Source organism: Lolium perenne, chromosome 4 (genome assembly GCF_019359855.2).
Source record: "Lolium perenne isolate Kyuss_39 chromosome 4, Kyuss_2.0, whole genome shotgun sequence".
Classification (NCBI taxonomy): domain Eukaryota; kingdom Viridiplantae; phylum Streptophyta; class Magnoliopsida; order Poales; family Poaceae; genus Lolium; species Lolium perenne.
The window spans coordinates 162925096-162934962 of record NC_067247.2 but is presented as its reverse complement, the minus strand read 5'-3'; positions in this window follow the sequence as shown (position 1 = coordinate 162934962).

The following is a 9867-nucleotide window of genomic DNA, read 5'->3' as shown; positions in this document are numbered from 1 at the left end:
CGACTTTACTTGGCACAATAAAACACTAAACTAAGATAAGGAGAGGTTGCTACAATAGTAAACAACTTCCAAGACACAAAATAAAAAAAAATTACTGTATTAAAAACATGGGTTGTCTCCCATAAGCGCTTTTCTTTAACGCCTTTCAGCTAGGCGCAGAAAGTGTGTATCAAGTATTATCAAAGGATGGGGCTTCTACAGCGGGGTGCGGAGTTTTCTCAACTATGCATTTTATCTTTTCTATGTGAGTTTCAGAGGCTCCCTTTTCATTAGTCTTGGGCTTGCTACTCTCATCAAACAAATCTTCAGGAACAATCCAATCAAAATTCTTTTCTAGTGCTTCACACATTCCTAAGAGCTTGCAAGGTATTGATGTTTTAATATCCCCCTCATAATTAACTTCATTAGTATACTTTTGTCTATCTTTTTCCATCTTCTCAAGGGTACTGGCAAAGTTGGTATAAGAGCCTAGCATATTATATTTAGTGAAGACTTTTCTAGCTTCTCTTGCTATTCCCCCAAATTCTTTAAGAAGGGTTTCTAATACAAAATCTTTCTTTTCTCCTTCTTCCATATCACCGAGTGTAAGAAACATATGTTGAATCACAGGATTAAGATTAACAAATCTAGCTTCTAACACGTGTACTAAAGAAGCAATAGCAATTTCATAAGTAGGAGCAAGTTCTACCAAGTGTCTATCTTCAAAATCTTCAACCGTACTAATATGAGTGAAAAAATCTTCTATATTATCTTTCCCAAGGATAGACCCTCGGCCTACCGGTACATCTTTAAGAACAAACTTAGGAGGAAACATGATGAAATAAGTAAAGTAAATACAAGTAACTAATTTTTTTTTTGTGTTTTTGATATAGCAAACAAGATAGCAAATAAAGTAAAACTAGCAACTGATTTTTTTGTATTTTGGTTTAGTGCAGCAAACAAAGTAGTAAATAAAATAAGCAAGACAAAAACAAAGTAAAGAGATTGGGATGTGGAGACTCCCCTTGCAGCGTGTCTTGATCTCCCCGGCAACGGCGCCAGAAATTTGCTTGATGCGTGTAGTTGACACGTCCGTTGGGAACCCCAAGAGGAAGGTGTGATGCGCACAGCGGCAAGTTTCCCTCAGTAAGAAACCAAGGTTTAATCGAACCAGTAGGAGTCAAGAAGCACGTTGAAGGTTGATGGCGGCGGGATGTAGTGGGGGCGCAACACCAGAGATTCCGGCGCCAACGTGGAACCTGCACAACACAACCAAAGTACTTTGCCCCAACGAAACAGTGAGGTTGTCAATCTCACCGGCTTGCTGTAACAAAGGATTAACCGTATTGTGTGGAAGATGATTGTTTGCAGAAAACAGTAGAACAGTATTGCAGTAGATTGTATGCGATGTAAAGAATAGGACCGGGGTCCACAGTTCACTAGAGGTGTCTCTCCCATAAGATAAACAGCATGTTGGGTGAACAAATTACAGTTGGGCAATTGACAAATAGAGAGGGCATAACAATGCACATACATGTCATGATAAGTATAGTGAGATTTAATTGGGCATTACGACAAAGTACATAGACCGCTATCCAGCATGCATCTATGCCTAAAAAATCCACCTTCAGGTTATCATCCGAACCCCCTCCAGTATTAAGTTGCTAACAACAGACAATTGCATTAAGTATTGCGCGTAATGTAATCAGTAACTACATCCTCGAACATAGCACCAATGTTTTATCCCTAGTGGCAACAGCACATCCATAATCTTAGAGGTTTCTGTCACTCCCCCAGATTCACGGAGACATGAACCCACTATCGAGCATAAATACTCCCTCTTGGAGTTACAAGCATCTACTTGGCCAGAGCATCTACTAGTAACGGAGAGCATGCAAGATCATAAACAACACATAGACATGAATTGATAATCAACATAACATAGTATTCTCTATTCATCGGATCCCAACAAACGCAACATATAGAATTACAGATAGATGATCTTGATCATGTTAGGCAGCTCACAAGACCCGACAATTAAGCACAATGGGGAGAAGACAACCATCTAGCTACTGCTATGGACCCATAGTCCAGGGGTGAACTACTCACTCATCACTCCGGAGGCGACCATGGCGGTGAAGAGTCCTCCGGGAGATGATTCCCCTCTCCGGCAGGGTGCCGGAGGCGATCTCCTGAATCCCCCGAGATGGGATTGGCGGCGGCGGCGTCTCTGGAAGGTTTTCCGTATCGTGGCTCTCGGTACTGGGGGTTTCGCGACGGAGGCTATTTGTAGGCGGAAGGGCAGGTAAAGAGGCGGCACGAGGGGCCCACACCATAGGTCGGCGCGGCCAGGGCCTGGGCCGCGCCGCCCTATGGTTTGGCCACCTCGTGGCCCCACTTCGTCTCCTCTTCGGTCTTCTGGAAGCTTCGTGGCAAAATAGGACCCTGGGCGTTGATTTCGTCCAATTCCGAGAATATTTCGTTACTAGGATTTCTGAAACCAAAAACAGCAGAAACAAAGAATCGGCTCTTCGGCATCTTGTTAATAGGTTAGTTCCAGAAAATGCACGAATATGACATAAAGTGTGCATAAAACATGTAGATATCATCAATAATGTGGCATGGAACATAAGAAATTATCGATACGTCGGAGACGTATCACTCCTCCTCTTGGTAGCAACCTTCTTCCTCCGGGTATTCTCTGGTGCTAGCGTCTAAATTTAAATATGAGTACAATCACTCAACTAATTCAATGGCTATTCCATACATCACATATATTCACACAAACTATTCTAAGCGCACAATTAATCTAATTATGGTGCATTGGTTGTGTTGCTTGAGGAGAAATAATTTCCTTTTATTTGATATGTAAATGATAGTTTCCATAGGGTTCTTGACAAATAATTTCCTCTCATTGAAATCTTCTTAAGATTTAATTTCTCAAACAATCATACATGAACTTATATTGACCTAAGTCAAACATTCATTATCATCATTTGAGAAAATGATTTAAATGAGGTAGACCACCTCATACCATTTAATAATGCTACAAATGATTTAAATCTCCAAGTAATTCATATAAGAGAGTTTGGCCAGGGGTCCAAACATCACATGAATTCATTTGGGACAAGATTTAAATGAAGTAAAATACTTCATATGATTTGCATAATAGTTTTGGACAATATCACTTAGATAAACTAGCCATATTGTCCATTAATTAAACTAGGGCATGATCATGCAAAGTGACCACACCAATTTCTTGCAGAAACAATTAGTGTAAGTCAAATGTGAGCTATTGGAGTTGTAATTAACTTAATATCTATTTTGGTTGATTTTTAATAATTATTTGAATAGGGAAAAGTCCCTGCCTTCATATTTTTATCAGATTAATTATACAACAGATCTTGAAGTGGGACCAGTGGCATATTGTAGATCTTTTTAGTAGCTTTCCAACAATATGAAATTTGTTAAATTTGGCCAAGCCAAACAGATTCTATGGATTTTCAAAGTTGGAGCCAGTATTGAATTTAAATGGATTTGGAAATTTCTATTTGAATAAAAAGGGCCGGCGGGAAACGAGTTTGGGCCGAAACGGTTTGAAAAAGGGAAAAACGGCCCAGCAACGCATCCAGTGCGCGTGGGCCTGCTGACAGGGTGGGGGCCACTCGTCAGCGAGTCATAAACACCGAATCGGTATGATTTAACAGGGGGCGTTGGATTAGAACAGAATCGGACGGCTCACGTGCATCGTCGTCTCCGACGAGATGCCGTGGCTTCTCCGGCGAGCCTAGGGGGTTGGAGCGCTCACCGAGGCTCCAGCAAGGGTTGTCAGTGTGCGCGAGGAAGTTGTGGACGACGGCGAAGCAGCCTGTAGCAGTGGTGGAGCTCGAGGCGGCCTGGATCGATGGCGATTCCTCCAGGGCTTCCGTGGCTCCGATCTTCCGATTGAGCTTGCTCCGGCGACGATCGAGGTAGCTAATGGGTTGAGGAGAGGCAGTGGACGATGGGGAACGAGGTGGTGTGCTCAGCTTCGTCCAGGGAACGCTCTATTTATAGAGGCGAGAAGGTGCTGCGGGGCAGGGTTGAGGTCGACCATGGCGCGGCGATTCCGGCGAGCTGTTGGGCTAGGCAACGGTGCGGTGACGTTCTCCTCGTCCAGGCGAAGCTATAGGTGGTGGCGGTACGGTCGGGCGACGTCTGTGGGCGACACATTGCTTCCGTGTCGAGCGGCGACGTCTACGGGATCTTGTCATCGTCTCCGGCGGCGGCGGTCCAGGGTCTCGGTTCCGCGGGTGTCTGGTGGTGTCGTGGTGGCGCAGCGAGGCTCAACGCAGCAAGAGAGGGGCCAGGGTGAGTGCGAGACGGTGGAGTGGCGCGTGGCCAGTGGCGTCCACGCGCGACGCGAGCGGCATCTGGCGGCGATCTTGGCGCGCGATCTCCGGCGAGTGGTCATTGCTTCCTCGACCAGGGCTGGTGTAGGCGTGGCTAGGGTGGTGCGGTGGCGCGGTTTGGCACGGTGGCCAGGGCAGGAGAAGAAGGGAGAGAGGGGAGGTGCGTCGGGGTGGCGACATGGCCGGCATGGCCATGCCCTAGCTTGCCCTCCTCTCTCCTTAGGGTTACTATGGGTCATTAAGGGTGAGAGGGAACCAGGGGACCAAGTAGGATAGTTTGGGGTAGAGTAGAGTAGTGTAGATCACTATTTATAATAGTGTCAAATAGTTCCATATTTGGAATTTGTAAATTTGTCCAATTTTTGAGTGAGTTCAAAAGGTGGCAAGATTTGAATTGTGTGTGTTTAGTTAAGTTGTATTTGACCAAAGAGAATGAGAGGTGGTGGTGGAATTGTTAAATTCAAAGAATTGCAAATTTGGCTAAGTGTGAGAATGTTCCACTTAATAAAATGTTGCAACTTTGGATGATCATAGCATTTGATCTAACACGAATTTGGCATGGTGATCTTTACAAAAGTTGTTCACCTTGATATGCTCTTGGATGAGATGCAAAGGTTTAGCAAAGTTTAGTTTGGAAAATTTGAATTGCAAGGGCTCAAAGTAGTGATCAGACTAAAAATGGCAGATTTGACCATTATCATATGTGATCCCAATTTAATTTTGAAATTCATTTGATTTGTGTTTCTTTGATTCCAAAAGTTGTAATAAGTGTTTAGTAACATTATTCAACTAGTGGTGAAGACCAAAATGGTCTAGGGTCAAAATTTATAAAAAATGGCATAAGCCATATGTGAGGGTTTTAGGGTTTTTTCTTTTATTTGATTTCTTTCTCTTTTTGATTTATTTGGTTGGTGATCTTCACATGATCACATTAGGGTTTTAGGGTATAGCATATACACATAATAACAATCATCATGGCATATCAATCAAATGCACAAGTCCTATGCATGGCACTATATGCAATTTAAAAGTTTTTGTTGGTTTGAAATTTTGCTCTCTGGAATTCTTCTAACTTTCTTTTTATTGAAATTTGGGATGTTACAAACCCTTCCCCCTTACAAAAGATCTCGTCCCGAGATCTAAAAGAAAGTTAGGTACTAAAGAGATCTGGGTACTCCTTCTTCATGAAGTCTTCGCGTTCCCAGGTGGCTTCATCTTCAGTATGATTGCTCCATTGTATCTTCAGAAACTTGATGCTTCGGGTACGGGTGGTTCGGTAAGCTTCCTCCAGAATGCGAATCAGCACTTCGCGGTATGTCAGGTCCTTGTTGATATCCACCGATCGGTGATCGATGTTCTTGAACACTTCGGTCTTCTCAGGGACTTCAATGCACTTCCGGAGGAGTGAGATGTGAAACACGTCGTGCACAGCCGACATTTCTTCGGGCAACTCCAGTTGATAAGATACTTCGCCTTGGCGACTCAGAACTTTGAAAGGTCCGACATATCGGGGTGCGAGCTTTCCTTTCAGCTGAAATCTCTGCATTCCTTTCAAGGGGGATACCTTGAGATAGACGAAGTCTCCGATCTCGAAGGTCATCTCCCGACGTCTCTTGTCGGCGTAGCTCTTCTGTCTTGATTGCACCGTCTTGATGTACTCGTGAATCTTGTGCACTTTCTCTTCGGCTTCACGAAGAACATCTGGGCCAAAAACTTGGCTTTCTCCGACTTCCGACCAGTTCAGGGGGGTACGGCATTTCCTTCCGTACAAGGCTTCAAAGGGGGCCATCTGCAGGCTAGCTTGATAGCTGTTGTTGTAAGAGAATTCTGCGTAAGGTAAGCAGTCTTCCCACTTGGATCCATATTCCAGTACACATGCTCTCAGCATGTCCTCCAATATCTGGTTGACTCTCTCAGTCTGTCTGTCGGTCTGAGGGTGATAGGCGGTGCTGAAATTCAGATGGGTTCCTAGTCCTTCGTGCACTTTCTGCCAGAATCTTGAGGTGAACTATGATCCTCTATCGGACACTATCGACTTCGAGGTTCCGTACAGGGCGACTATTCTGGAGATGTACAATTCAGCTAACTTTGGGCCTTGGTACGTGGTCTTGACGGCGATGAAATGGGCGACTTTGGTCAATCTATCGACCACTACCCATATTGAATCATTGCCTTTGCTGGATTTGGGCAGTCCGGACTGAAAAAGTCCATTCCTACGGAGTCCCACTTCCATTCTGGAATCTGCAGTGGTTGTAGTAGTCCTGCAGGTCGTTGATGCTCTGCCTTGACTCTCTGACAGATGTCACACTTGGCGATGTAGCTTCCGATTTCTCTCTTCATTCCATGCCACCAGAATTGCTCCTTCAGGTCTTGATACATCTTGGTACCTCCGGGGTGGATTGAATAAAGGGTGTCATGGGCTTCTTGCAGGATGACTTGCTTCAAGTCTGAGTCCGATGGTACGCAGAGGCGTTCTTTGTACCAAAGAACTCCGGCTTCATCAAAAGTGAATCCGGGGGCTTTTCCTGCGGCTATCTGTTTCTTGATTCCGTCGATGCTAGCGTTGTCCTTCTGGGCTTCCTTGATCTGGCTAACCAAGGTGGGTTGCAGTTCTATGCTGGCTAGGAATCCTTCACTAACCAGTTCCAGGCGAAACTATTCAAACTCTTGATACAAGCTGGGCTGCTCGGTTGCGATCATGGAGTTCAACTGACACGGCAGTCGACTCAAAGCATCCGCTACCACATTGGCCTTGCCGGGGTGGTAGTGAATCTCCATGTCGTAATCCTTGATCAATTCGATCCATCGGCGTTGTCTCATGTTCAGCTCCTTCTGGGTGAAGATATATTTCAAGCTCTTGTGGTCGGAGTAGATCTCGCATCGGTTACCCGTGAGGTAATGACGCCAAACTTTCAAGGCTAGGACCACGGCTGCAAGCTCGAGGTCATGGGTTGGGTAGTTCTGTTCATGTTGCTTCAGTTGTCTTGAAAGGTAGGATACAACTTTGCCTTCTTGCATAAGCACACATCCAAGACCAGTCTTGGAGGCGTCGCAATATACGTCAAAGGGCTTAGCGATGTCTGGCATGGTCAGGATTGGGGCTGTTGTCAGTCTACTCTTGAGCTGTTGGAAGCTCTCTTCACATTTATCAGTCCACTCAAACTTCTTGTCCTTTTTCAACAGTTGGGTCATTGGTCGAGCGATGCTCGAAAAGCCTTCTACAAATCTGCGGTAATATCCGGGTAATCCAAGAAAAGCGCGGACCTCGGTTTGGGTGGTTGGGGCTTGCCATTCCATAACGGTTTTGATCTTGGCGGGATCTACGGCAATTCCTCCTGCAGACAAGATCTGTCCCAGGAATCCTACTTTCTCCAACCAAAACTCACACTTGCTGAACTTGGCATACAACTGGTGGTGCCTAAGGGTTTCTAGGACTGTCTCCAAATGCTGTTCATGTTCCTCTTCGGACTTGGAGTACACAAGGATGTCATCGATGAAGACAACGACAAACTTGTCCAAAAAGTTCATGAAGATCTTATTCATGAGATTCATGAAATAAGCGGGGCATTGGTTAATCCGAACGACATGACATTGTACTCATACAACCCATATCTAGTGGTGAAGGCAGTCTTTGGAATGTCGGTGGCTCGGATCTTCAGCTGATGATATCTAGTTCTAAGGTCTATCTTGGAGAAAACTTTGGCTCCGGTTAGCTGATCGAACAAGTCTTCTATCTTGGGTAGGGGGTATTTGTTTTTGATGGTGACGTCGTTAAGCTTACGATAATCCGTACATAAACAATTTGCCCCATCCTTCTTGTCCACAAACAAAACTGGGGATCTCCAGGGGATGCACTAGGTCTAATCAGACCCTTGGCTAACATATCATCTATCTGTTTCTTCAGCTCCACAAGCTCTGTTGCGTTCATGCTGTAGGCTCTCTGGGCTATAGGTCCAGTCCCGGGTATTAACTCGATGATGAACTCGATATCCCGATCCGGGGGCATACCGGGTAGATCATCCGGAAACACATCAGGGTAGCGACAAACGACCCTGATTTGATCCAGAGTTGGCTTGAATACACTTTGGTTGCAGGTGAATTTTCTGGGTAGTCTTTCAGAGACATGTTCTACTATGATACCGGTGCTGCTAGTCATGGTGATGGCTTTCTTGGCACAGTCTATCAATCCATTGTGTTTTGACATCCAGTCCATTCCTAGTACGACTTCCAAACCTTTGGTTCCCAGAATTATTAGATTGGCATAGAAATCTACATCATGGATTTTGATGGGTACATTTTTGCAAAATTTTCTGGCTTTGGTGGTTGATCCGGGGATTTGAACTATCATAACATGCTTCAAACTGATGGGTTGAATTTTACTTGTTGATGCAAAGTCTTCAGTGACGAAAGAATGAGATGCTCCGGAATCAAACAACACTCTGGCAGGGATGTGGTTGACAGAAAACATACCCAGTACAACATCTGGTGCTTCCTGGGCTTCTTCGGCGTTCATTTGGTAGAGACGGCCGTTGCGGTTATTGGGGTTGTTGGGGGTGAACTTTTTGCCGGTGGAGACACGGCGTTGCTGCTGAGCAGGTGCAGCGGTGTTGCCGGCGAGCTTGGCGAGCCTCTTGGGACACTCGTTGGAGTAGTGCCCCACTACACCACACTCGTAACAAGTGATGGTGGCCTTGTCCTTGGTTGCAACGGGGATGGCGTTGCTTCCGGTTCTGGGAGCGGTGTTGGTGTTGCTGTTGTTGTTGTTGGGGGCTCTGGGCGGAGCGCGGTTGTAGTAGTTGTTGTTGTTGTAGTTGTTGTGGTTATAGCCTCCTGGCTTGGAGTTTCCTCCACTCCGGTTCTGATAACCGGGGCGCGAGTTCTGCATCGGGGGCTTGTTGTTGTTGTTTCTCGGAGTGAAACCTCCGCTTGAGCTGGGGCGGTACTTCTGGGCATTGCTAGACCCACTCTAGTGCATCATGCGGCGCTTGCGGTTCTCATTGGCTTGGTTCAGCTTGCCCTCCATCTGGATGGCGGAGTCAACAAGGGCTTCAAGGTCGGCGAAGGGGATATTGACGAGGACAGTCTGCATCTCATCATGCAGTCCGTTCAGGAATCTCTCCTGCCTCTTCTCAGTTGTGTCAGTCTCGTCGGGGGCGTACCTTGACAGGGTAAGGAACCTATCGCTGTATTCTACCACCGTCAAGCGACCTTGCTTCAGTTCACGGAACTCATCCCTCATCTTTTTGATAAGACCCAGGGGTACATGGTACTTGCTGAACTTGAGCTTGAAATTCTCCCAAGTCATGAACTGACCTCCGTTCATGGCACGGGTGCTTGTCCACCAAGTGCGGGCTGGTCCAGCGAGATAATGGGTTGCAAACAAAACCTTCTCATTTGCTTCCACTCCGGCTACTTCCAAGTTGTTCTCCATAGTCTGGAGCCAGTCGTCGGTGTCGAGTGGTTCTTCAGTCTTGCTAAACACTGGAGGGTTGGTGTT